At 38.3% G+C, this 27,907-nt stretch overlaps 1 protein-coding gene across 1 annotated transcript in view; it reads right to left on the bottom strand.

The window, feature by feature from the left end:
• LOC117380750 (SPRY domain-containing SOCS box protein 4-like) overlaps nucleotides 1-27,907 on the bottom strand; it is a 68,945-nt gene that overhangs the window by 39,654 nt on the left and 1,384 nt on the right. Inside the window, exon 2 of the mRNA XM_033977585.2 lies at nucleotides 2,283-2,373. The gene's annotated coding sequence lies outside the window, so the exon portion shown is untranslated. The remainder of the gene's footprint in view (nucleotides 1-2,282; nucleotides 2,374-27,907) is intronic.

Below are 27,907 nucleotides of genomic sequence, written 5' to 3' on the forward strand. Positions count from 1 at the left end.
CCCTCTTCTCTAGCTCTCTTCCCTCCATTTTTAAAACATGCATTTCAAATCTTATTGTAATACTTGCCTGAAGAAACTATTTCTTAAAACACAAAACCATCTAGTCCTAAGAGGGACCCAAGCAAATAAATCTGGTTACGACAGAATGCATAAATGAAAACTAACCAAATCTCTAGATATCTTTTGTACGACACACTGTGACTAAAAGGTTTAAGATTTGAATATAGGATAGTTTTGTCATGATCCTAAATTTTCTAACTATTTCGATACAAAACAATAGACTTTATACTCAGTCTCGATTTTGTTCCCAAATGATTCATTTACGTTCTTTTTTAATATTGTGACTTTGAACACAAATTAGTGTTTATTACATCATGTGATCTTACACTAGTTCTGATAAAGCTGATAAGAGATCAAACTGTTCAGGAAAGGTCATTTTATCCACTTATGTGATTTTTTTTCAGTATCGACACAGTATAAATGAATATCCAGTTTCGATACCAGTTTTAGTATCGATTAGTATCTGATTTTCATCATTTCTGACAACCCTAACATGGGGTCATTAAACTTCTCCCATAGAAAAGTGGTGTGGTAAACAACAGTTGTAGCTGCCAGCTGCCTCGCGGCTCACACTGAGCTCATTGTTATGCAGCAGAAAGCAGAGCCACAACTGTTAGTTTCACTATCTCCACCTCCCTGTTTTTACTGTTATATCTGAGGTCACATGGTGTAATGTCACATGATGAGTTGGTCTGTTTATGAGACCAAGGTTCAGAAAAACTTTACAACATGACAAAATCTGGTTGTTTAGGAAATATACCTTTGTGGTTTATTATGAAAACTCAGTCATTCTTTCACTTTCATCTTAAAAAACACACTACTGTTCTGGTTGAGGATACACCATCTGCTAGTCTCCAATGAGATGTGTGTATTTTGTCAAGAATTTTACACAATATGTCATTAAACCTGTCCATCTCCCTGAGTGTAGTAGGTGGCACTACCAGGCCAAGTTACAGGTCAGGTCTGAGGAGAGGCAAGCCCCCAGTTAGAATGCACATTTTAAAAGGCATTTTTAAGCATTAAAAAACACCACAAATAAAAAAATGCACAATGTAACTTGTGGAGGGTCCACCAGCTGCTTTTCTCCATAGAGATATTCTTGCTACTCTTCAGAATGTTTCACAGTATGGCATTAAATTTCTATATCTCCATGGAGAGAAGCTGTTGACGTAATGGGGCCAAGTTACAGGCGAGAACTGTCGAGGGATGGCCCAGCTCACTATAAGTCTGCTTTTCAACACATGTAATTGAATAAATCCTAAATACACTTAATCCCAAACCCAAGACCAGAAAAGTTACAAAGTTCACCTTTAAATACAGATAGAATGTCAGATAGAGGCACTTGTCTCTAACTGACCTGATACGTCACACGTGTCAGCTGTGTATACGTCCGGACCCATTCAAATATTTAGAGGGTGCTTCAGATCAGGTCGCAGCCCGTACAGGTGAGATCAAACCAGTCCGATCCAGTTTCAGAGCGGGGTCGAGGACGGCGGGGAGACGGTGGTTTTCAGATTATAGAATGTGATGAGGTCATGTGCTCTTTCTTCCCCCCAGTTGATTACATTGTACTTTGCTTTGAAATATCCAAAAGGTAAAACCACAAATGTTGAGCTTTTTAAGTGAGTTCTTAAGTCTAAACAAGAATAGAAATTAAGAACCCCCACCCCATTATCTGTTAAAAATTATTGGCCTGTATAAAATGCTAAAATTTAATCTGAAACCTAGCAAAGAAATTTGCCTTATTGTAGCTTGAACTGGTTAAACTGAAGAGACAGACTACAGTACATGTTCAAATCCTACTTTGGCCTCAAAATGGTAAAATGGTAAGTGACCCACCCATTCACACACACATTCACGCACCGGGGATGAGTAGGGTTAAGTGTCTGGCAAAAGGACACAACAGCAGCATTCATCTGTGAGAGCTAAGCTAGAATCGCACCGGCAAACTGTGGTCTTCTAATGATGTTTATGTTGAGAGCAGGATTTGAACCGCCAACCTTCAGATCAGAGGTTAAACGCTCTACCAACTGCTTAAATAAAACAAAAAACACACAAGAGACACACATTCTAAGCCGTGGTGACGGGCAACATCAGGGAATCAGACTCGTGCATCAGCTCTTGCGCATTTTAATTGCGCGTTTGGTATTAAATACATGGTAACAAATGGTGGAACACAGAATGCTATAATTTATACAGACATGTTGATAATGAGAGCTCACCTCCTAATCCATCCGAGTCCAAAGCTCATGAGAAATCGGCATCTCTGCTCAGTCACGGGGTCAAAGGTCACAGTATCAAAGCAGCGAGCGTCTGAAAAGCAAAGGGAAAAAAACATGAACACTAAAAACTAAGACGTGGCAAGTTCAGAACTAATTCAAAGTACTAAATCACGATAATATGATCAAAAGTATGTTGATAAACTTAAACCAGGTCAGATCTGTGGGATAAGCAATAAAAACACCCATATTGATGCATAAATGAATGCAAAATATACGTTTAATCCTATAGTGGGGAACATTTCAGGCAAAGCAATAAAATATCCTTTGAGACGAGCACGCAGCAGAATCCAAGTTACGCAGTGCACCTTTAGAGTGTATTATGTGGGTCCAGCTCCCACAGATGAATGCTGTTGTTGTGTCCTTGGGCAAGACGCTTAACCAACCTTGCCTTGAATGGTTGAGTGGTTCCTTGATGTAAAAAGCTTTGAGAGCCTTGAAGTTGGAAAAAAACTGACCTTTTACCATTTAGAACCCATTTTATGCCATTTTCAGATTTATGTTATAATGTTTCCTTGTCACAAACAGACCTGGAGTTGTGTTTTGTTTCCTTCACAGATGTTTTACACACAAACTCTGCATATTTAGGAGTTCATCTCTTGAACAGAAATCCCTTTGTTCTGCCTTATGACGTCGTGGGGTAATACAGGAAGTGATCTACTGTGTTTTTAAACTTTTAGTGAAATCATTTGGATATTTCAGACTTGGAATTTCCAAGCTCTACTGAACTAAAGGTTAAAAGGTATATGTTAACTTGAAAACTATCACTTCATGACATCCGAAGGTGGAACAAAGGAATAATAAAGGGTCACTCAAACACGTGTGAATGAAACAAAACAACTCCAGGTATGTTTTTGAGGAGGTAACAGCATTATAACATGGCTAAAAGCTCACAAGAGTCAGTTTTATGTAATACAGGACCTTTACACCGAAGGACATAAAGCCAACAGCAAAGCAGCTCGTCATAAAACCTCAACTTGCGAAATGAAGTTCGATTATACAAACGCACCTGCAGAATTATTATTAGATCATTTAAAAAACATCAATTTCGCCCCAACCATCATTGCTACACATTTCAAATCCAATCTCAGGTTTGGTACGCCGGGGACATACACAAGGACAGAGCAAGGAGAAGTCATTAACAATAGATTTTAATAATTGGTTTGCCTCTCTCCATCTAAACATAATTTTAAAAACTACCCATTTACCAGAGACAAGCCCTTGGGACCTGTGGGGCAATCAGTTCCTCAGGCATTTTCTGAATGACCCAACACTAGTCCAGTCTGGTCTGAGCGGGCTGATAAACGAGAATATAACAGTAATGGACTAGCAGTGTTGATGTGGTGAGAAGTGTCCCATTCTCCACAAATTGGTTCCCTACTTCTCATTTGGAAATCTCTTGAAATATTATTCACATTAGGGCTGAACAATTGCTAGGCCTGTCACGAGAAAACACTATGAAGCACGATGTATCACTATGGAGATGTAAAAAGATAAGCAATAATACTGAAACTACTTTTTGCCACCGACACAATAACAATAACGCAGGATAGTACACTTTTTTTTATAATAGACAGTATCATTAAAAGGCCTGAGCTGCAACAAATAACTGAATGAACTCTACAGCTCAAATCTTATCATATTACAACTAAAATAACAAAAAACTCACCACTTTTGCAGAGAAACTGTACATACGATAATATTTTGATCCCCCTAAAAAAATGGAGCGTCAGTTTTCTAATGTAAAGTGAATTGGAGCCAGAGTCGATGGAGCCGGAAATCCAGCCCATGGTCACTTTGGTCTATGCTTCAGCAATATGTCAAAGAACAAAATTGCTTCAACTATCCCTTTGACTATTTTGGTTACATGCGATTCCTTATTTCTCCATTTGAAAAGGCGCTGTACCCAATTTCTACAATCTTAAAAAACAAAACTAGACCATTTTAAATGTTTCGCAGTGGTCCAAAGTTATTCCTCACTTTCCTTACGCATTCCGAGCATCCCAATTTACACAACTGTCAGAGGACAGAGCAAAGTTTTCTTATCACGGTAAAGCTTACAGCAACTAGCATCCTAATGAATACTTCCTGATTATCGAACCATAAAATGCAGAGCAGAAAGTGCACAACACAGCAGGCTTATTCTGACCTCAAGAGGAGCTGCGTATACAACATATCTGTACTAGTACTTGATAACCTGTCCGTTTTTAGTCAAATAAGTAGAGCATCATATCGCTCATGACACACAGTCATTTGCTTTGGAAGTGTCATGAGATTTGAATATCTACAACACTTCTGCACCGACATGATTAAGGGCAAGGATATGAAGTACAGTCTATTGCCAATATACTGTTTATGGAATTTTTTTAATACTGCGATTCCGGTTGCAACTAGGGGTGTGCAAAAATATCAAAATATCGATATATTGTATTGTTTCATTTAATGATACAGTATTGATATTGTGGGCTGCTGTATTGATATTTCGCCATGGGTATTTTTTTTGTATATTTATAAAATTATTCTGTCACAGTGATACATTTGTGTAGCTTGTTTAGAGGAAAGAAACTCCTTTATGCAGAACATTTGATTGACTGTTTTGATGATTAAAATAGGTTTATTTCATATTAACTTTGGTTTAACAAAGACGTTTAGTATCACAGTTGTGATTTAGACGATATGTTGTGATCCTTCAAAGCCATTAAACTGCACATGTCCATGTGTACATGTAAATGTGGAGCTCATATACCACTGTATTGAGATATGCATCGTATCGTGGCCTATGTATCGAGGTATGTATTGGCAACTTCTTACTAATACCCAGCACTAGTCATAAATTTGTTCAAGATATGATGCAAATAATAGATTGAGATTAAGTGTGTGCTCATATTTTCAGTGTTATTACAAATTGACCTATGAAACTGTGAGAAGCACCTCTTCACCACTGCCATGGTAACGGACAAAAGTAGGAAATGTTTGAGTGTTACAGAAAAAAGCATCCATTTAGACTGATTTGAATTAAATTTTTTTGTTTATTTAGAATGCAGGACCTGTGTCGTACCTCAACTCGTTTCTTCCACTTATGTTAGAAACAAGTCAAGATACAGACACAGGTTAAGAAGGGGTTGGGTTCAGGCTGGAGGGTGATTTACTGCCACCAGGTAAACCACCTTCTTGTTCTTCTTATCCACCTCGGCTCGGAGCTCCTCCACGATGACCTTGGTCTGCTGCAGTTGATCACCCGACTCCTTCAGGGACGTCTGCAGCTGCTCACACCTGAGGAGGGCAGATGTCCTCTCCTCCTTGCTGTGGGTCAAAGCTGTGTTCAGCTCCTTGATGGTCTGCTGGTGGAGTGAGCTCTCCTCCACCATGGCCTTGTGGGTGGTGTGACATTGTTCCAGTGCAGCCGTAAGCTCTCATCCAGCTTCTCTGCCTTGTCCTGGGCGTCTTCAGCAGTCCGCCTCTGCTCGGTGAGGGCAGACTCCAGGGAGAGGACCTGTTTGTTCCAGGCCTCCTCAGCTGCCCGCCTCTCTGCTGCATGGGCAGACTCCAGCCTGAGAAGCTGCTTGTTCAGGGCCTCTTTAGAAGTCTGCCTCTCTGCTGCAATGGTAGATTCAAGGGAGAGGACTTGTGCGCTGAGGGCTTCTTCAGCTGTCCGCCTCTGCTCAGTGAGGGCAGACTCCAGGACGGTGATCCTCCTCTGCAGAGCCTGCTTCTTCTCCTGTTCCTTCTGAAGCTCCTGTCGGGTTCTGACCAGAAGCTTGTACTTGCTGTCCGCTACCTCAGTGGTGTCTTGTAGCGTGGACTCCAGATCCCTTTTCTCTGCCATACACAACTCTAATTTCTGGGACATTTTCATCATGGAGGCTTTCTGTTTCATGACGGTGTCGCGGGTGCGCTCCAGCTCCTTAAAGACATCAGCACTGTAGTTGTAGCTTTTTGCCTTCTGTGTCTCCAGTTGTTCCTCGAGCTCCTCCACCTTGGCTTGGTACCTCAGGGCAAGAGCCTGCTGCTCTTGGGAGAACCTCTTGAGATTGTCGTTCTCCTTGAGAGTCCTTGCACATATTCGTTCACCATCTGCCGACCCTGCTGTATCATTTGCTCTCCTCGTCTTTCTGTTTGAGGAGATTTTTCCCAAACTCCATGATGGTTTCCTTCTCCTCTTGAGCTTCATTCAGCTCTTTCTGGAGCTCCTCAATTTTCTTCTCAAGGCCTTTTTTCTCCTGGACCTCCTCCTCCAGCTCTCTCAGCCTTGTCTGCTGTTTGTTGTTGACATAGACCTGCCCTTGAAGCTGTCGCCTCAGGTCCTTCACAAGTGGGTTCTCCTCTAAAGAGATTTGCACTTCTAGTGGAACTTGATTTGCAGCCTCTAGCTCCCTCACTCTGTGCTTTTGTTTCGCATTGATGTGGAGCTGTTCTTGGTAGGCTTTTTGGACATCCTTAAGTTGTAGTTTCAGGTCCATCACCAGTGGGCTGTCCTCAGGGTGTTGAAAGGCGCCTCTCGCTGGTGGAGCATTAGCTGTAGCCCTCATGTTTTCATAGTTTGGTTTCCTGATGTACCGCAACATGTCTCTCGCTGTGAGATTCAAACTGTAATGACTGTAGTTTGCTGGTTTCACCTACAGGCCTTCTTCTCTGACATCAGTTTTCAGCTCTTCTGATGATGTCACTACATCATTGCCACAAATATTTTTTGTGAAAATGGGGCTGATCATTAAGTGTCCCAAAAGCATTTTTCACTGAATCATATCAAATGGATTTGAAATATATCCTGTTGTATTGTATCGAATCGACAGTGCACAGTATCGAGAAACGTATCGTGGCCTATGTATTGAGGTATGTATCGTATCGGCAACTTCTTAATGATACCCAGCCCTAGTTGCAACGGCTAATTGATTTATAAAAAAAACTAGTCAAATATAAAAAATTATCATTATGGTCTTTTCTCATGATTGTTATCTGGACTATACTGTACGCCTGTTACGATAACAATCTTTGAAGTGTGAAATATTGAAGTAAAGACAAAGCAGACGATAAATGAAAATATTGAAACCAAACAATAGAGCAAGCAGAAATATCTCAAAAAGTATTCTAAATGTGCAATATAACAGAATAAATAACAGAACGCAATAACTTTAGTTAGCTTGCATCCCTAATGAGTTACACAACTTCATAATTCAACAATTTCTACAGCTCAAATTTTATAGTGCAGAAAAAATAACCAAACTTTTCCCACTAGTACAAGAAAAGTGTCCCCACCATAAATACTGACCCCCACAAAGTATTGTTCCATCCAACATGCATTGAATGTTAAGCTGATATAGTAATTATCATGACAGGCCTGGTATACAGACTCCAAAAGTAAGAGTGACTAGTCGACCACTACCGCAGCTATTTTAATCCTTATTTATACAGGGAAAGCCCAATGAGCACACCCAGACTCGCCATTTCAGAACAGAAAATACAAACAAAAACAAAACATATAACTACACAGTCACATTTGAAACGTTAAACATGGGAGCAGGTGTGAGTATAAATGTTTATCACCAGATTATTAAAGTGCATCTGTGGCACCAGTGTATCCAGTATGTCCTTGAAATTGTATTCCATTTTTGGGAAGCAGAATAACCAAAAGCTTTTTCCCCCCCATTTCAGTTCTAGTGCAGCCAGTTTTCAGACGTAGATCATCATGGAGATCTTGTATTAAAAGTTCCCGTGTCAAAGTTCAACAAACAAGTGAGATATTCAGGCTGTCTATGAAGTAGTGCCTTATAGGGATGGGATGATATACAATAATATCATTAATCATGATAAAAAGGTCCGCAATTAATTGTTTGTGGCATTTTTTTATAATCGCGATCATCGCGCACGTTTATAATCGCCTTTACGGCACCACACTGCCTCATGTTTCCAGTTCCAATACAATGTTTAGATGTTAGTTTGTGGTGTTTGCCCACTCTGACATAGCAATGACACTTGTAGCTTCTGTGCTTATCCGTGTCTGAACTATATTCTCTCAGATAACAATAAACAAAGTCTGATCCGTAACTCTCCACAGGAACGTACCAGCGCGTGCCTCACCCGTGCGCACAGATGAGACGCTAATGTGTGCACATCTTAGATTTTTACCTACAGTAATGCAAACTGCAGAATAAAACAACACCTTTTAAACAATAGACAAATTAAGTCTAACTCATACAGCTGAACACAAATGTGTCAGAGCGCATGGTCCGAATGCGCACTATGTGCACAGAAGCAATGATAACGATTATACACGGTATATTTTACCTACAATTAAGTCAATAGCAGAATAAACCACGCTTACCGATCGAGAACAGCATCCAATCCATCAAAAAATAAGGTCCTTTACTCCTGAGTCCACTGTGGGATCTTTACTCTTTGCCATGAACCGCTCCGGGTCAGAGATGCCTCTAGTTTAACTTGTACAAACATCCACAGTGTCGTCGATCACGTCCTCCCTTTGGTTTGTCCGTTTCGTCATGTTTAAAATGCAAAACAGTGCGTAAAATGCACCATTACGCACACATTTCTGCACCCAATTCACCAAAGTGCCTTCATTTAAAAAATTAAGTGTTCGTCGACGGGCACTTGCGTCACAACAAGGACTGGTCCATTTCGCCAGCATGGCATTGAGGAGTACACATTTTCTTCCAGGTACGTCTGTTTACGGAAAACCATGCCATGTGATACATCATCCTGTCCCGCTGCTCACTGGCTGTAAGGGGAAAACGTCACTAAATGTGTGTGATGTAATTGGTTGATTCTACAAGGGGAGGAGTGGGGCGTAAACTTTCAGTCATCTGTAGCACTGATTCGCTGTCTGCGGCCTCAGTAACCCACAACCCCCACCTTATTGGCCAACACTGGTGTCAATCACAAGCTAACGCATGTGTTTAGCACTGGGGAACAAAGTTGGCGCTGTCAGAAGTTTATTATGCTTGAAATCGACAAAAGAAAGGCAAAGAAGTGACGGAGCAGATTTCATATTTGGAGTACTTTCCTGCAGCAGATTGGACATGGAGGATCTTATTTTGTGGACATAATTTCTTGACTGGATTATATTCTCTGGACCTTTACGGAACAAAAGAGACCAACTTTGTGTGAATATGTTGATGTTTGACAGAACCAGAGCACTCAATGGTAAGTGAAGTCCAGATTCACACTCTGTGACTTTTCTGTAAAAACGTCTTTCCTGTCAGCACTGTGGTGATTGCAGGTGAAAATGGTTTGCATACCCAGAAAGACGAGCGCCGCAGCTTTCATTTGATGTGTAGATTGTTTGTGTGGGTGACGCAGAAATGTATGTACATTGCTGTAAAGTTGTAAAGTAGGCCCGGGCCGTCAGAACGTTAACAGGTTAATAATTATCGCAAAAGTATCGTTAATCCCGATTATTTTGGCCACGATAATCGTGAGTCTAAAATTTAACATCGTCCCATCCCTAGTGCCTTATAAATACATTTTATACAGTGTTGTTCTCTTCTGACAAATAGCGATGGCCAACCTATTTTTTCATAGTGTACAGTGATGAGTTTTAAATTAATCACCTGTTATCAAACGAAGGGTTGCGTGAAAGAGAACTGAAGTATGGGTCAAATGGAGAGGAGACAATAAGCTGTACTTTAACCGTAACCTACTAAAATAATCATTATAAATAAATAAAAAACAGGAATTATTATAAAATTTAAAAGTGAAAGTATAACCCAACAGTCTCATTGCTACAGACTCTCCAAATATTTTATACCGAGCACACTCCAAATCCAAAACTCAAATATGAATCCAAAATCCACCTGGCACCCAACTGTCAGCTTCACAAAGAGCCAAAAAAACAGCACAGCAGACAGGCACCAATAGAGACATGAACCGGGTTTGATATTTTGTGATATTTTAATCAGACATCGCCAAGATAAACTAAAGGAAAAATAGCGTGGGATTTTAAAGACAAGCTCAATTGTTATGCCAAAAATTGTACAAAATGTGTGCAACTTGTGCTATATATAAGAATCAACCTGTCTTCATGGAGCAACACCATCTCCATGGAAACAAGCAGATTGCAGACCCTCCATTACAAAAGTGACAAAGTGCATCTTTAAATTTGGTGAATAAAATGTTTATTTTTTGTGCATTTTACTCTATTCCTCTTGTCTGCTTTGCATTTAATTTAAAATGGTCTTGCACCAATACAGATATACTGTATAAGCAGCTCTTGAGGTCAAAATAAGTGTGTTGTGTACAGTCTGGGTCTAATTATAAAATGTTGTAATGACTGAGAATCAGGGAGTGCATGGTTAGCATGCTAGTTGTTGTTAGTATTACCGTGACTGTACTGAAGGTAAAGATCCTTTAGGCTTGAATTTTTAATGCCTATAAACTGATAATTCATATGAACTGGTCTGGAGGCTAAACTCACTCACTACTCACTTTTCTTGACATTTGGTGCATTAACCCTATAGCGTCGAAGGCTATCATCGCCAATAGAGCGCGGATGCGGACTTTCCCGCAGCGTAACTCCGCAACCAGTCGTGCTCTCAAGTAAAGTCAAACGGCGTATCAAAGCGGAGGCACGGGGCTATTTAAATATTTGTCCGTCAGTTACGGTAATCTGCCTCTGTTGCTCCGCGAAGGTGACGAATGAGAGCGCGGGTGCTGCGGGGATTTTCCCAGTCATTTATTCGATGCGTAAAAGAAAAAATACTGATGGATGTGTAAAATAGAAGTAGATGAAAAAATGCAGTAAATTCTGATACTTCCTTTAATATGATTTTTATGGCTAACAAAAATATAAAAGTCTAGGTGACCTATACTGGCCCATAGTGTGCTCAGTCCTTAAAGGGTTAAAATGGCCAATTAGAAGTCTGAGAGATGTCGTGATCCCTGCAACCGAATCTGGTGATGAGAAGTCAAATATGTCTGCAGCCCTTTGTTTAAAATGGTTTGAGGCCAGACCATAATAAGTCATTAAACCGTGAAGGGTCTGAGTGGTTTGGTTAAAGGCACTGTACCCGATTTTTACATCTTAAAAACATGAAAAACAGAACTAGTTCATTTTAAATGGTTTGCAGTGGTCCAAAGTTATTCCTCAATTACCTTTTTCATTCAGAGCATCCTGAAACCTACCACAATGAGTTTATAAGCCCCTTTCACAAGTTTCAGAGGCAAATTGGAGTTTTGCAGTCACGATAAAGCTGATAAGAACTAGCATGTTAAGTGTGCACGTCCTGATTCTCGAACAATATAACTCTTTTGTAAGCAGCTCTTGAGGTCAAAATATATGTATTGGGGCAAGAAAAAAAAAAAAAAAAAAAAATCAGTAAAAGATCCGAAAACAGCGCAATACGGGCCTTTAAATGGGTTAAAAGTTTATAGCAAGACATTTTTCTCATCTAGAGTAAACTCATGCAGCAAAGTTTCAGCTGCCTTTCTGTGGCCTTGGACTGACTGTATTGTCATTTGCAATACAACACAATACAGTCACATTTATTTATTTTACCTCACAAACAAGCTACACAAAAAGAAAACACAAAAAACACAAAAATGTTTTCTTAATGTTTCTTAACTCAAGGTTTTCCCATGTATTTGAGCAGAATGTGTCTTTCCCATGTACAGACACATCGTATAAGCAGCCCTTGAGGTACAAAAAAAAAAAAAAAAGTACCAGTGCCTCCTTCTGCATATAATTAAAGTGTTTGTTTTTTTTTGGTCCAAGTATCAGAAGGTGCACTTTTAGCATTCTAGTTGTTTTAGGCAACTCCACTTGTAGTCTCTGAAAGTTGTGCTTATAACCTCTTCGTGGTGAGTAATTAGGATAGTTGTGATTTGTAAGGTAAGTGAGGAATAACATTGGACCACTATAAACTTCTTAAAATTAACTTGTTCGTTCTTTGTTTTTTAAATTTTTTTGTTAAGGCAGTAAAAGTCAGATACAGCTCCTTTACCTCTAGAACCACTCACCCATTCACACACACACACATTCATACACCAGTGTATGCAGACACTGGGGTGGTTAAGTGTCTTGCCCAAGGACACAACGACAGCATTCATCTATGGGAGCTGGAATCACACCGCCAACCTGTGGGTCGGTGGATCGGACTGGTCAAGCGATGATTTGCACCGAAAGCAGGATTCAAACTGCCAACCTTCCAAAAAGTGGACAAATACTCTACCAACTGAGCTACTGTCGTCCATTTAAGCTCCAAGGTGCGAAGGTTATGAGAAATAAGTCATGCTTGCCAAACGTTAGATGAAAAATACCCGAGTTGTCCTTGAACTCATCAGGGACTGAGACTTCAAACGTGAGGCCGCTTTATATTTGACCTGGTGCCCCGATACAAAGCTGGGATGGCGAAGGCCTTCAATGTCAGTGAAGCAACAGGATACAGAGAGGCCAAAGCAATGCATTATTCATGACAGACGGTATGGATAACAATGGTGAAGAGTAAGAGAGCCATTACAACGGAGTAGAGGAAGATTTTACATTCAAACGGAGCTGCAAGATTAAACACGATCGAACAGAGACGCAAAAGGCGGGCATTTTTAAAGGATCGTAATTTCCCTCACAAACGAAAAGATATCCCGTCTTATTCCGCATAAAAACGACTAACCCTGTAGATGAGATCGGCATGTTCTGAAATGTGATTCTTGCATTGGTTTGTCAGTTCATATTTCAGTTTTTGTGTCAGTTCCCTTGGGCACGTTTAAAATGAGAACTTTTAACAGAATCTGATTATTAAAAATATAAATCGCAAATATAATCACAATGCTTGTCAGTTTTAATTCAAAAGTCAAGTGATCCTGAGGTAAGGCTGAAAGATTGCGGCAATTGCGATTAGATTTATGTTTTAATAATGGTATTCTGTTTAAAATTCACAAATGCACCCAGAGGAATTGACTGAAAAAAAAAAAAAGACTGAAATATGTTAACACGAGATTCACATGTTTGTATAGATGTAAACTACAGGGTAAGCAGTTTATGTAGAATAAGACGGAGGAGGAAATCATGGAACGTCAAAAAATCCAACCTTTGTGATTTGCCAATTGCATCCATTCAAATTGCAATTATCCTATTTTCCGGACTATACGTTGCTCCGGAGTATAAGCAAAAAAATGTATAATAATGAAGAAAAAAAACATAAGTCGCACTGGACTATAAGTCGCATTGTGGGGAGGAAATCTATTTTACAAAATCCAAGAACAGTCATTTTATCTTTAAAGGCAAGTTATAATAATAATAAAACATAACAGTTTGAATAGCAGTACAGCACGCTAAGGTAACACATTTATATTTATGCAGCTACATGAAGCATAGACAACGAACTGAATACGTGTCTGGGATGTTAAAGTAAGATATTAACAGTTAATCAGATAAATAAAGCATAAAAAACAAGCTAACAAGTTTACTCTCAATCTCACTCCAAATCACTAAATCCATTGAATTCTTCATCCTCGGCGTCGCTTCTGAACTCAACTCGGGAAGTAGTAGAAGCGCCATTTCCACGTAGCTGTGTTACGGGTACACAAGCCTACAGTGTCCTTGTACAGTTGTCAGTGTCAGTGTTAAATTATATATTTTAATACTTTCACATATAAGTCAGTACAGTTCATTTTCTCAGCACTTAGTAATATGTAATCTTTGATAATTTTACTAAACTGAATTAGACTGTTCATATACATTACATTTTTTTTTAAATAAAAGAAACTATCATTTTTATCATTGCATTACTCTGACGATAATATTGTTCAAATCTGTATTTGTCTGTGTCCTTAATATGAACCTGTATTTATGGTGTCGAATGGTACACTGATATGGAAAACATAACATAACAAAACCTGTGTGGGCTATGATGAGGAAGGAATGGGTCAACAAAGAACTATACTAAAACCATACCTTGGAACATTCTCCATGGAGATTGACAAGTTTTATGTCATATTGTTACTGTGTATAAATGTGTGCACCCTATTTGTCCTCTTTATTTGAGTGAGTTACTGCAGCCCTATACTCCACCCAGAGCCCTGACATCAGCTGAATACACAGACTTATCCCCGCCTGTCATGACAGCAAAATTCGATGCACGATATATTGCGATAAATGATAATATTTAAACAATTTATACCACTGATATATTCAAAATACAGCAAGATAAACTCAATAAAAGCATTTTAAACAAACATCATTAAAAGCCATGAGCTGCAAAAAATTAACAGCCGAATGAAGCCACAATTAGACACAGAATTGACTTATTAAACTCTTTACAGCTCAATCTTTAGCATATTATGAATCAATCAAACAAACAAACTTCATTTATAGAGCCGTTTACAACACTCAAGGTGAATAGAAACAAATTGTCTGCGCAATCCCTCAGTCGTCCAGGTCTGATCCATAGTAAAAGCCAAAAGTAAAATCTGTCAACTGGGCAAAAAGTTGTAGGAGTGAAGACGTTTCGCTGCACAGAAGAAGAGGCTTTTAATGAGCAGCGAAACGCCTTCACTCCTACAACTTTTTGTCCCACTGACAGATTTTACTTTTGGCTTTTACTATAAAAACAAATTGTACAAAGTGTCACTGCATTACTAAGAGTTAAAAGCCAGTCTGAAATACGTTTTGAGCCTGGACTTAATGGAATTCAGTCAAATAGGAAGGAGCAAGGCAAGCTTTAAAAACAATTATAACAAAGAAAATGCCCACGGATGTACCAAAGATAAATAAAACTCAATATAGTGATGATTGTGACAGGCTTACATTTATCTGCCATTCGCTCCTCTGGATTCTAAACAAACAGCATCAGCTTTAAAAAACAATAAAAAATAAACAATATCGGCGGATCTCAAATGGTAAAGCAAAATAAAAAAGTTATCAGGACAAACAGAAAAATAGTTTAAAAAGTTCCTGAATCTTTCATGAATCTCACTTTGTTTTGAACTCCTTCCATCCTTAACAGCTCGTTATGCCTGAGTTCTTAAATGCCGCAGTCTTCCAGCAAGCCTAAGTCAGATTAATGCCCTCATTCATTTTTAAACACACAGCTGTACAGTGGAAACAGGACAAAACAAACCGACTCCAGGCGTCTGCTGTTCAAAACCAGGCTCAGATTTCACTGTTGGAGAGACAGGAGAGACAGCTGGGTAATGCAATGGGCTATTCAATATTTGTGAACGCATGGTTATGTGACTAGCTAAAAAAAAAAGGAAAGTTAATTGATAGAGTTTAGCTTATATACATTGACGGATGCAATAATCGAACAACAAACTCAATATATTGCATTAACATCTACGTTCTCTATCTGACTAAAAGATATGTTAAATAAAGCTGATTTTATTAATGATTTTCTTTATTTAGTCAAAAATTTGTCTTGAAGGAGGGACTATGTCTCTCAGCTGGCCTGGGAACACCTTGGGGTCCCACCGGAGGAGCTGGAGGATGTGTCAAGGGTGAGGGACGTCTGGGGCTGAGGGGACGTCTGGGGCTGAGGGGCTCAGTCTCGGGGGTCCCCGCTCAGTCTCGGGGGTCCCCGCTCAGTCTCGGAGTCCTAACCTCCGGATTTAGTCCCGTTTTTTGAAAGTTTCACTGGTAAATGAAACATGTAAATTTTTTTGGATTTAAGAGTCAAAAAGTGTATAAAAACATCACAATATCGCCATGACAGTTCTTAACAGCCACGTCACATATCGCAACTTGTCCAACATGGTGCAGCCCTAGTTTGTTTTTATGTGCATTGTCTCTGGTATAGTAAAAGAAAAACTATATAAAATCTGTCAACTGGAAAAAAAATGTGGATAGAGAAAGAAAACAGCAGGGCTAGCCAGGATGCCAATAGGTGTGAAATCAATCATTAGGAGCTTGAATTAGATTTTATATTTTTTGTTTACTATGGATCAGATGTGAATGACTGAGCAATTACACAGATATCATCTCTGCTATATAACTAAAAACCACACTGACCAACACAAAAGAGGAAATAGGCTCGTTTCAGGTTATAGCAAAATTGCTCATTTCCAGTTTTAGCCCCTGGACAGATTGATGCTAAAAAGGCCAATAAAATACAAAGTACGACTCCAAGTGCGTTAGCAAATGTATGACTAGATCAGAGATTTTGTTGATTGTGTATCAATACTTCAGAGTGATGATTAGATACTGTAATGATCTGATATTTAGTGTTAAGTTCAGATTTGACACCTTTTGTTGTTCTTTTAACTTTGTGTTGTTGTTCACGTAACTGTTTTTGTATGTGACACTTGGTTGCTATGCCGACAAGGACGTGAAGTTCTATCGTCAGTTACTGGTCTGTTTTGGAGACTGGCTCTACTGAGTCGAGACTGTTTTGCTGCTGTTTTGCTCTTGTTTTGGCGTGTGTAGAGATACGCCATTTGAACACAAGATTGCGGATGTGTTTTTTTTCTTCTTCCCCATTTAAAAAATATGTTTGCAACTTGTCATAAACACTGGGAATCATGTGGGAATAACTATAACTACTAGCTCCACAAGCGAAATTCATTTTTTTCATCATGGTGGCTGAGTGAGCACATTTATCTCACAGCTAGAAGGTTCTGGGTTCGACTCCCGGATCGCCTCCCCCCCTGCATCAACACAACACATGTAGGCCTACCATTTGAGAAAATCAGAGTCTGATCGATATGGGTTTTTCGATGCCGATACTAATGGCCAGTAAGCTCTGCAGACATTTTTTGGATCAATATGTAAGTTTGCTTTAGATCATTTTCCCCAAATTAAGTCATTTAAATTTACTAAACTTCCCCGCAGCCCTTTTTAAAATAAATAAAACCTGACAGAATAGTGTCATCATGTATTGTGCAGTTTTCCATTTGCACAAAAGTATTCAAATAAAGCTTTATGTGTATTCTTTAGACAATAGGTTGGCCAAAACAAAGTACTGGCCTGTGCTGGAGATTGAAGGCCGATGACAGGGCACCTACAACTTTCACAAAAGGTTCAGGTTTGTGGTGATGTTTACCTATTTTCAGATCATAAACTTTTTCTCAGCTTAAGAACTGTCTTGTCTTAAAAAAAAAAAAACATTTTAGCATAGCTTTGCCTACACTCTGTCTGCTCAAGCTAAGCTCAAGCTCAACAGATCCTCCAGCTAAAGCAAAAAATCCTCCCGCTAAAGTAGTCCTGCACAAGACTAGCTCAAGATCTGGAGATGGGTCCCACTGCTTCTGAAGAATGGGTCAAATGCAGATGACAGAGTTTCCTATAGGGACAATAATGTGTACCTTAACCTTAGAGCAAGCTTGCAGTGTTTCTTTTGAAGGTAATCCAAACACTAAACTTTGACATGAAAGCTCCTCTCTTCTCTGCATCTGTGTGTGGGAGACGAGCAGACTCCCCGCTGACGATCCAATCCTGAACCGACATCACTCACCTGACAGCGACGCCAACAAACGCTCTCACAATCTCTGAGTCTGCAGGAGCTCGGCCAGTCTGGGAGGGCCGAGGAGGAGGAGGAGGAGGTGGTTTCAGAGGCCGAAGTCAATGCCAATATAAGAAACCTGACATTTTATAGGATCCAATACGAATATAATGGTAATTCTTCATGTATGTTATGTCACTACACAATTAGGCCTGTGACAATAACTACTATATGGACTTATTGTTCCATATATGAATCCTGGAACAATATTTAGGGGGGGGGTTAATATTTATTTATTTATTTATCTTTACTATATGATAAGATTTAAGCTGTAAAACAATAGAATTAATAACTTCTATCACCCATTACAGGCATAAACTACATACTAAAGTGTTTCATTCTGCTGTTTATTTATTGCAACTCATGATTTTTAACAATATTGTCAATTTAGGATGGTTTTTGTGGTTTAAATCTGCTCTTGGGTTTTTTGTGTTAGTGGCATGAATTAGTTTTAATATTATCGTTTATCGTCTATATTTACTTCAGCCATATATCATATTCAAAATGTGTTATCGTGACAGGGCTATACACAATGTAATAACACAGTTGTCTCCGAACGAAGTAAGAAAAAAGCTGTGGACGTGTACCTAGGCCTTTCTCCATAACACATTTTGAAGTTTGATATATATCGCTGAAGTAAATGTAGACGATAAACGATAATATTGAAACCAAACCCTAAAGGAGAATTATCCCAAAAAAACATTTCTATATGTACAAAATTGTTTAAAAATATGAGCTGCAAAAAAAGAATGCAACACTTTTTTTTGTTAGTTTGTGTCTATAATGGGTCAGAGAAGCTCATAATTGAAACTTTTACGGCTCAAATCTCATCATAGTTCAGAAAAATGACCAAAAAAGTGCAATTAGTACAAAGGGAAACGATAACGATACGACGATAAATATTGACCCCCAAAAATGATCATTCCATTCATAATATACTGACATCGATACACTAACGTTTTTGTCCTCTCTACTTTCCCCAGAACGCCGATTGATAACCCACGGTGACTGCACTATGCACCTTTGCACTTTTTATACATTCTATTGCGAAATGTTAATTGATGACTAGTTTGTGGAATAAACTACATCTTTTGGACACTCCCTGTTTCGGTCTCTACAGTTGTTGCGACTCTTGAGCCATGGGTGGTAACAGTCTTGAACACAGGAGTATAAATATTACTCAAAGAGACATGAATCACTCCAAATACAATGAGAAGACGGAACAAAACGGTCTAAAAACTTTTGCATAATCCGTCTCTTTTATGACTTAACGTCAGACTGGGGTGAGCCATAGAGGAATTGTTTTGAGGGATTTTGCAGCTAGAGTCATTCCAAACGGTTTAATAGGTGTCGATCAGGAGGGAGCATGTTCAAAGTGCTTCAGGATTTAGCCAGAGCCGCTCCAGTGATTAGCCTGTGTTACTCAGGACAAACAGAGGGCCATAGGAGCTGTTAAAATGACCCGCTGCCCTGGAAAGCGCAGGCGTGGCTCTGCTCTGCTCGGGATCGCTTCTAATGGGATTTCAACACATTAACAATTCACTGAGTCAGCTTCAAACACTCGGCCTCAGAGAGCTTACACAGATCATTCACATACTGATGCAGTAGTAGAGGAAAGAAAGACTGGCAAAAGCGAATATATAAAATTTTAAATAATTATGACCATTGGGGATAGGATTACACTGGGGCTGGGTAGTTTATACAAAAATTTGGAATATCGCTATTGTTGTTCTGATGCAAAACTGGCATCTTGAGAATATTGTCTATAAATAAATCAATTAAAGATGGCTTTATTAAGAGCTGAGTAAAAATAAAATGAGCAGTAAAGTCTTGTGTAATTATATATTAAGTGTTAATGATGAAACGTAACAACAACAAAAAAGTAGTAAAGTACTGTACTGTACTTAAGGAAAGTACAGATACCTAAAATGTATACTTAACCTCCTAGGCGTCCTCATATGTGGACAACATATTTTGAGTTGTCTAGGCCACAATGCAAATTTTTAGAAGAAGAATAACAGCATACAAGAACAGCAACAATGCAAAAATGTTCAATTTAGAATATTTTTAAGAGCTTAGAATGTTCAGAATATATTTTTTTTTTGTGAAGACACATGTCTTCCTGCTCCTGTCTGCAGCTCTTCACATGAGACACTTTGTTCCAAGAGGCACAATTGTTGTTTCTCATTTTGTTTTTACATTCAGGACAAATGTTGCTGTGTTCAGGCACTTAATAGATTTTGCAAATCATTATTCAAATGTTTTATCAAAATGATTAAAATGTCCACATATGAGGACATATATTTTACATCACTTTTCTCAGAAACTACATAATATAAAAAGATAATTCTTTGTAATTTAGGCTGTGAATACTTTTTGTTTTTAATTCACTACATTTGAGAGCGGGAATCTTTTCTACTCTACTACATTGTTGAACTGAACAGTATTTTTTACTGTATGAGACCTGCTGAAAAGGCTGAGGGTTTATCTTTAACCTAATCAGTTTGAGCAAACAAATATAGAAACAAAAACAGCTAGGAAAAAATCAAAATAACACAAGTACTTCTTTCCACCAATCAATCAATACTGAAAGTTTTTGTTTTTGGAAAAGGATGAAATCAAATAAAAACTATTTCTGTCAGTACAAGAGAAAATCTCATGATTGCTCAGTCCATAGTTATGTCTGTATCCCCATTACAATTTCAACAATAAGTCCAACTATAAAATAACTTTAAAACTGTCAAAAACTGCACTGAACAACGCAATGTCACAGTTTGAGGAACATATTTGATTTGTCTGGTCCACACACACTTCCAACAGGACAATCTATCACCTCTTAAAGTGGCTTTCTCATGACATTATCAGCAACACGCTCAGCTGCTCTGTCTGATAAGACACAAAACAGACAGGCTGACAAGACTCTCAGGATAGTGGAGCACACAAGGCAATGCTTTATATCACTACAGATTGTATTCTCCAAACAGCGCCCTGGCAAACTTTAAATGACCAAAATGAGGTCAATGCTCAGATATCAGGCCTAATGTGACGTTATGGGAAATATGTTTTATCTCATGTTTATAGTAACACTGCACCATCATATCTTTAGATTTTATATCGCAGTTTGGTGGGTCAGTGGGTCAGGGAGATAAAGTGACAGTGGCTCAGTGGTTAGAGCAGTGGGCCACCAACCCAAAGTTCTGCTGTTGTGTCTTTGGGCATGACACTTCTACCACCTTGCCTCGTGTGAATGTGCTGTGTGTGTGTTGGTGGTGGTCAGAGGGGCTGACAGCGCAGACTGGCAGCTTCGCTTCTGTCAGTCTGTCCCAGGGCAGCTGTGGCTACAGTAGAAGCTTACCACCACCACCGAGTGTGGAGTAAATGAGTGACATATAATAGGACTTTGAGAGGCTTTGACGAGCCTGTAAAGCACATAGCAAGTGTAAGACATTGATTTTTATTATTAAACATTACATTGCTAGCTACACCATTTTAAATAGGTCATAAAACAGACTAGGAAAAGTCAATAACATTTAGCCTTTAGCTAAAAACACCATTTTGCAAAATAAGTAATTTTCTTCTCAAAATAATAGTTTCTATAGTTGTTCCATGGTCTTATATACACTATTTTAAAATATTTCAGGAAAAATCCAATTCTGTCCTATACATTTTTATATTAGTTTTAATATCAGTATCTGTGTATATAATGTTTTACAGCCTTAACTGCAACTTCAAAGCTGCAAAACTTGTCTTAACGTCAAGAGTGTTTTTTTTGTGTGCGTTTATGAAAGTGTGCACGTGTGTGTGTGCATGTATCTGTGTGTGTTTGTGTGTACATGTATATAAGTCCGTGTGTGTATGTATATGTGCGTATGTATACAAGTCCGTGTGTGTATGTACATGTGTGCGTATGTATACAAGTCCGTGTGTATGTATATGTGCGCGTATGTATGTATATGTGCGTGTGTATGTATATGTGCGTATGTATGTATATGTGCGTATGTATGTATATGTGCGTATGTATGTATATGTGCGTATGTATGCAAGTCCGTGTGTGCATGTATCTGTGTGTGTTTGTGTGTGCATGTATACAAGTCCGTGTGTGTATGTATATGTGCATGTCATTAAATTGCGGCACATCAAGGATTATTTCACCGTTTGGAAAATGAACAAAACAGACACTAGGTTTGTCACAATAAAACATCTTGAAGTACGTCATATCGCTAAACTATTTTATGCCATTGACACAATAACAACAATGCAAGATAATTCCAGTAAACATATTTTAAATAGGCAGCAACATTAAGTGACATGAGCTGCAACAAATTAATAGCAGATTAAAAGATACTTTTTCAACCGTCTACAGCTCAAATCTCATCGTTTAACAGCAAAAACACCCCAAATCTCACCATTTTTTACACACAATACTTTCTGAGCCCCAAAATATATTGTTCCAGCTTTCATATACTGAATGATAAGACAATATAGTGATTAGACATGGGACAATACGGACATTTTGTATCACAGTTATCACGGCCAATATATTGCTAATGATTATAACATGATAATTATTAAAAGTTGCTGACAGTTTAAAAATGTTATGGATTAGAATTAGAATGTTATTATGATATAATATATGATAATAATGATATAATATTATGAACAGGTTCCATATTTAAACTGTTATAATGCTGCATTTTGTCATCAGTGGAAATAACACTGGTCTAGGAGAGATCATCGTGGAGTAGTAGTTTTTTTCTGCACACTGTGGTGATATATTGTCGATTATGTTTGTTGGTGATTATCAAGGTTAGGGATGGGATGATAAACAATAATATTGTTTAGTGTGATAAAAAGGGTTGACAGTGATCATTTGTGGGACATTTCATTCAATTGTGAGAATCACCATTGTGTCACCAGAAAATTGCTACTTAACCACAGTCGACAGGGGGGGACAAAGAGGTCTGTTGTCCCAGGCCCCAAGGTCTTAAGAGCCCAGAATTGTGAGGTCTTCTTGACATGGACCCCCAAAATTTCTGTTAAGGGCCCTGTTTATGACTGAAAGGTTTTTAATTCTGCACTCTTCCCTTTTAATGTTCAACTACTGATGATTATTTGTTTTGATTTGTTTGTATTGTGATTTCAACATCTTTCTTATTCTGTAAAGCACTTTGAAATACTTGTGCTATACAAATAAACTTCCCTTCCCTTCCCTTGCCTTATCCTTAATGTTCTCCACTAGATCATAATCGTTTTCACTGATGAAAGCATAATTTCATAAAAGTTTTTTTAAACATGGAACTTATTCATAACAAATAAAATTGTAATTATTCATATCCAGAACATTTTAAAACGGTCACAAACTTAAATTGTTATCGTGATATAATCGTTAATTGCAACACTACATTTCAACATCGTGACAGGCCTATTCATACATTGGTCAAAAAAACTAAGAAAAAAGAAAAAAAAAATCGAATTACATTTATTCCATTTCCTTCTTGTCTTTTATCGTTTGGTAATTATAAGTTGAACATAAATTTGGGAGGTAAAAGAAACATTCAAATCTGTCAACTGGACAAAAAGCTGTAGGAGTGAAGATGTTTCGCTGCTCGTCCAAGCCGCTTCTTCAGTTCTGGGACAGATTTGAATTTTTCCTTTCACTATGGATCACACCTGGACCACTGAGGGATTACACAGACATAAATTTGGGATCTTAATCTAATCCATTATAGAAGATCAATCTCCTAATCCCTGTCATGATAATTACCTAATGGCCTTGTGTCTAACCTGGTTTCTGTGTCTATCTGTGTCACTGTGCACATGGGGCACATCGAGTTACAATCGATATCCAGCGCATCAGGGCCAGTTCAGGTGGGGTCACAGAGGGGGCCTACATCTTTCATGAAAGAGACCGCAATTCTCATAATGCCGCGGGGCTTTGGCGCCTATAGCTTCTGAAAATGCGGTACAAGTCTCTCGATGGCCTAGCACCAAAGTACATCTCTGACATGTTGGCGCCATTTGAACCATCTCGCACTCTTGAGGACTTCAGGGACCGGCCTCCTGCTGTAGTTCTTCTATAGTACTGGTTTAGTCTTTGGTTTAGTCCTGGTTTAGTCCTGGTTCAGTCCTGCTTTAGTCCTGGCCTCCTGCTGGTGCCCAAAGTCAGTATAAAGTTTAAATCCAGGCTAAAAATTGTTCTGTTTAGCTGTGCATATGACTAAAAGAGAAGAGTGCAGAATAAAAACCTTTCAAAGTTAATTCTATAATCATTATTTGTGATTATTTATGTTTTGATTTGTTGTATTGTGATTTTAATGTCTCTTATTCTGTAAAGCACTTTGCATAGCACAATTCGTACACAAACTAATTCAAATAAACTTGCCTTGCCTTGGTTGACATGGTTTAATATGTGCTCTAAAGTCTCCCGTTTATCCATTTCTTAAAACCAACTCCAAAAATATATAGTGTGTACGCAATATTTCGACGTATTTCAGCAATACATCCTTCCCCGGTACAGATATCGCGTACAAGCAGCCCTTGAGGTCAAAATAAGTTCAATGTGTCAGCATCTAATCATAAAGCGTTTTATTTTCCAAGAACTCCACTCTTATCGCTAAAAGAGCTTATTAACTCATTGTGGTGAATAATTAGGATGCTAAGAATGCATACGGTCAGTGAGGAATAACTTTGGACCACTGCAAACAGTTTAAAATGAACTAATTCTGTTTGGAAATGTTTTTAAGACAGTAAAAGTCAGGTACATCACCTACAAGTCGCTGGTCTATTATTTATTTAAAATTTAAATACATAAATAGCACATAGGTTGGTCCATCAATGGGCTAGTTTTAATATAGTCCTGGTTTAGTCTGGTTTAAATCCAGTATGGAAGAATTAAAAGTAGTAAATTGTTCTACTTAACAAAAAATTTTGGGTATCTGTACTTAAGTAGATTTTAAAGTGGATCTTTTTACTTTTACTTCACTACATTTGAGAGCAGGTAGCTGTACTTTCTACTCCACTACATTTTTTAACTGGACTGAAAAGTAAAAGCATTTTTATTATAGTCTGAGACCTGTTGAAAAGGCTGGAGGGATATTTTTAACAAGGTCATTAGTTTGAGCAAACACAAATATACAAATAAAAACAGCTAGAAAAAAATATTAATTCAAATGTTTCTCTTGAACAAAATTCAACACAAACCTTTATCAAAATCACTACATTTAAAGCTTCATTACATCTTAATACTTTTTTACTTTAAGTACATTTTTAGCAGGTACGGGTAAGACTTTTACTTAAGTTTTTTTTTTTTTGATACTTTGAGGGTTTTTTTCTCTGGTATTTAGCAAAACGAGGATTTGAACAGCGGTGGTGGATGTACAGTTTGTTTAGAAATGAGTCTGTCCATTCTGTATTGACCTGTATTGATAAGAACATGAACAAGAAGTGACGATTTAGCATGTCTGTCGAAGAACGCCAATAAATCACTATGTCTTTGCTTAGAGTCGTGAATTACACGTGTTTCAGTGCTGGTTTAGCTCCCCTTTCCATCTCACAGGAAACGTTATTGCTTTGCTTGCATTCTAACGCACCTCTCCACAGATCTGACACGCACCTTGGCCTGTAGGTGCCTGTAGATTATAGACAAAGCATTTACATTTACAGGGAGACAAGCAAGTGGAAAACCATCTACCCAAAAGTTAGGGCTGCAGCTAACGATTATTTTAGTAATCCAAAAAGGTTCATCTGATCTTCCAAAAAAGTATTTCAAATAGATTCTTCTTTCAGACCAAGATTTAGTTTGTTTTAAGGAGGGAATCGAGATATGTAAACTTAAAACCAGAAGAAGTCAGACTGCAGATGGCGCTGTGGTCGAGCCTCCAACACCAACAGCGACATCACGTGACCGCTCTGAGGAAGAGCGCTAGAGAGAAGTCGAAACAGTTATGAAAGCGAACTAAACCTTGGTCTGGAAAAATAATAAAAAATAGATAATTTTAGTAAAAGACTTGTCAAAAGTTTATTTGGTGGATATTGCATTTTAAAAGTCTCACAGTACAAGGTTGAAATATGGCTGACTAAAGGGTTCTAGATTACTGATGTCAATTAAATTGTTTATTCCTTTTTGACATTTTGATTTAATAATACCACTGTGTTTGTAATAAAAGTAAAGGTCTTCTCATGTGTGTTTTAGAGTCTGTAGTCCAGGCAACGATTGTGATTACACAAACACAATAACAATTATTTTTTTTATGGACTAATCGTTGCAGCTCCACTTTATGTCTGGCTCCATCGACTGGTTTAGTCCTGGTGCACATTGATTTGGTCCTCTATTACACAAAATTGACTCTTGTGAGCTTTAAGTCATGTTATAATGCTGTCACCTCGTCAAGAACATACCTGGAGTTATGTTTTGTTTCATTCATACGTTTGAAAAGCCTTTTATTATTAGTCCGTCTACATTTCTAAAGCTCAAAACACACTGCTCCACCTTGTGATGTCATGAAGCTGTAGTTTTAAGTTAACAGCTACCTTTTACCTTTACTTCAGTAGAGATTGGAGAACCCCTGGCTGAAATCACCCAAATGATTCTGGTGAAGGTGTATGGGGTTTGAAAAGACAGCGGAGCACTTCCTGTATTACGACGTGACATCACAAGGTGGAACAGAGGGTTTGTGCGTTAAATATGTATGAATGAAACAAATCACAACTCCAGGTATGTTTGTGATGAGGAAGCGATATTATAACAGATCAGAAAACAGCGTTACATGGGCCCTTTATACTTTACAGTACTGCAAAGTCAAACACATAAACTTCAGTGGTGGTCCTCCTGGGAACACACATTTTGAGTATTCCTGGTTTATTCCTAGCCTGGCGGAGGGGATTTAAATGGGACTGCTCCGACCTGGGGGCACACAACATTTATGCGCGCCACCCAGACTCACAGAGAGCTAAGTTCATTGGTCAGCTCTGTGTGGTCAGGAGGGCAGAGTCCAGATGGTGCAAAGGAGCAGAAAGGAGCAGGGAGGTCAACAGCTCCTCTGGGCTGAAGTGTCAGAGCTGTCTGTCAGATGAACCATCGGCTATTTATCATTCAAGCCATTTATCAACCTGGACTTGAAAATAAATAGAATAGGCCTTCACTGTCAGATACACACAGGAATAGGGGGACGATACTGACAAAAATTAATATCTCAATGGTTTATCTAGTTTAGGGCTGTAACAAACTATTTTTAAATGCCAGCAATCAGTGTTTTTTTTTTTTTGTTTTTTTTTTTTTTATAAGAGCCAACTAGTCTAAAATGTGCCTGTTGCTGTCTTGTTTGCATTTTTTTTTTTTTTTTTTTTTTTACTTTTGCCATCTTATTTCCATAGAGATGTTATTGCTTTGCCTGGAATGTTCCACAGTATGTCATTAAGCAACCGGTTTATATGCCTCCTTGGACACAACCAGTCTATGTAGCAAGTCAGATCTGTTTAGGGCTGCAACCAACTATTTTTAACCACACAAGTGAGTGTTTTTTGTTTTGTTTTTGAATAGCCGACATGAATGCATCAGGAACCTCCCAAAATGTGCCTGTAGATGTTTTGGTTGCGTTTGTTTTTAAGTTGGACTGTGTGACTTTTCCATCACCTTCTTGTTTCCATAGAGATGTTATTGCTTTGCCTGGAATGTTCCACTGTATGTCATTAAGCAACCAGCTTACATCTTAAAAAGTTAGCTATTCATTTTCTGATTAGTGGACCAGGAAAGTAATTATTCCTATTACAAATTGAGACTTTTTAAACACAATATCAACCAAAGAAAAATTGAAATATGGTAAATTCAAGTCAGTGCGTAACCTTTTAGCCAAAAAATAGACTAAAATAAAATCATTAATCTTCATTTTGGTTACGTTGATTGCCCTGAAAAACTGCAAAAAACAAACAAAAAAACCTGTATCCTTACTCCAGACATTCATCTCCACAAACCTAATTATTATTTGATCTGAACAAGCGTCTACTCCTGCTTGTCTCCGTATAAAAATGTTGTTCCTTTGGCTATAATATTGCACAGTATGAGAAGGAGAATGTTAAAAAGTACGGTTTTCACTTTCCTATTTCCGTGGATTCATGCAGGTGACATAC

Source organism: Periophthalmus magnuspinnatus, chromosome 13 (assembly GCF_009829125.3).
Source record: "Periophthalmus magnuspinnatus isolate fPerMag1 chromosome 13, fPerMag1.2.pri, whole genome shotgun sequence".
In the NCBI taxonomy this organism is placed as follows: domain Eukaryota; kingdom Metazoa; phylum Chordata; class Actinopteri; order Gobiiformes; family Gobiidae; genus Periophthalmus; species Periophthalmus magnuspinnatus.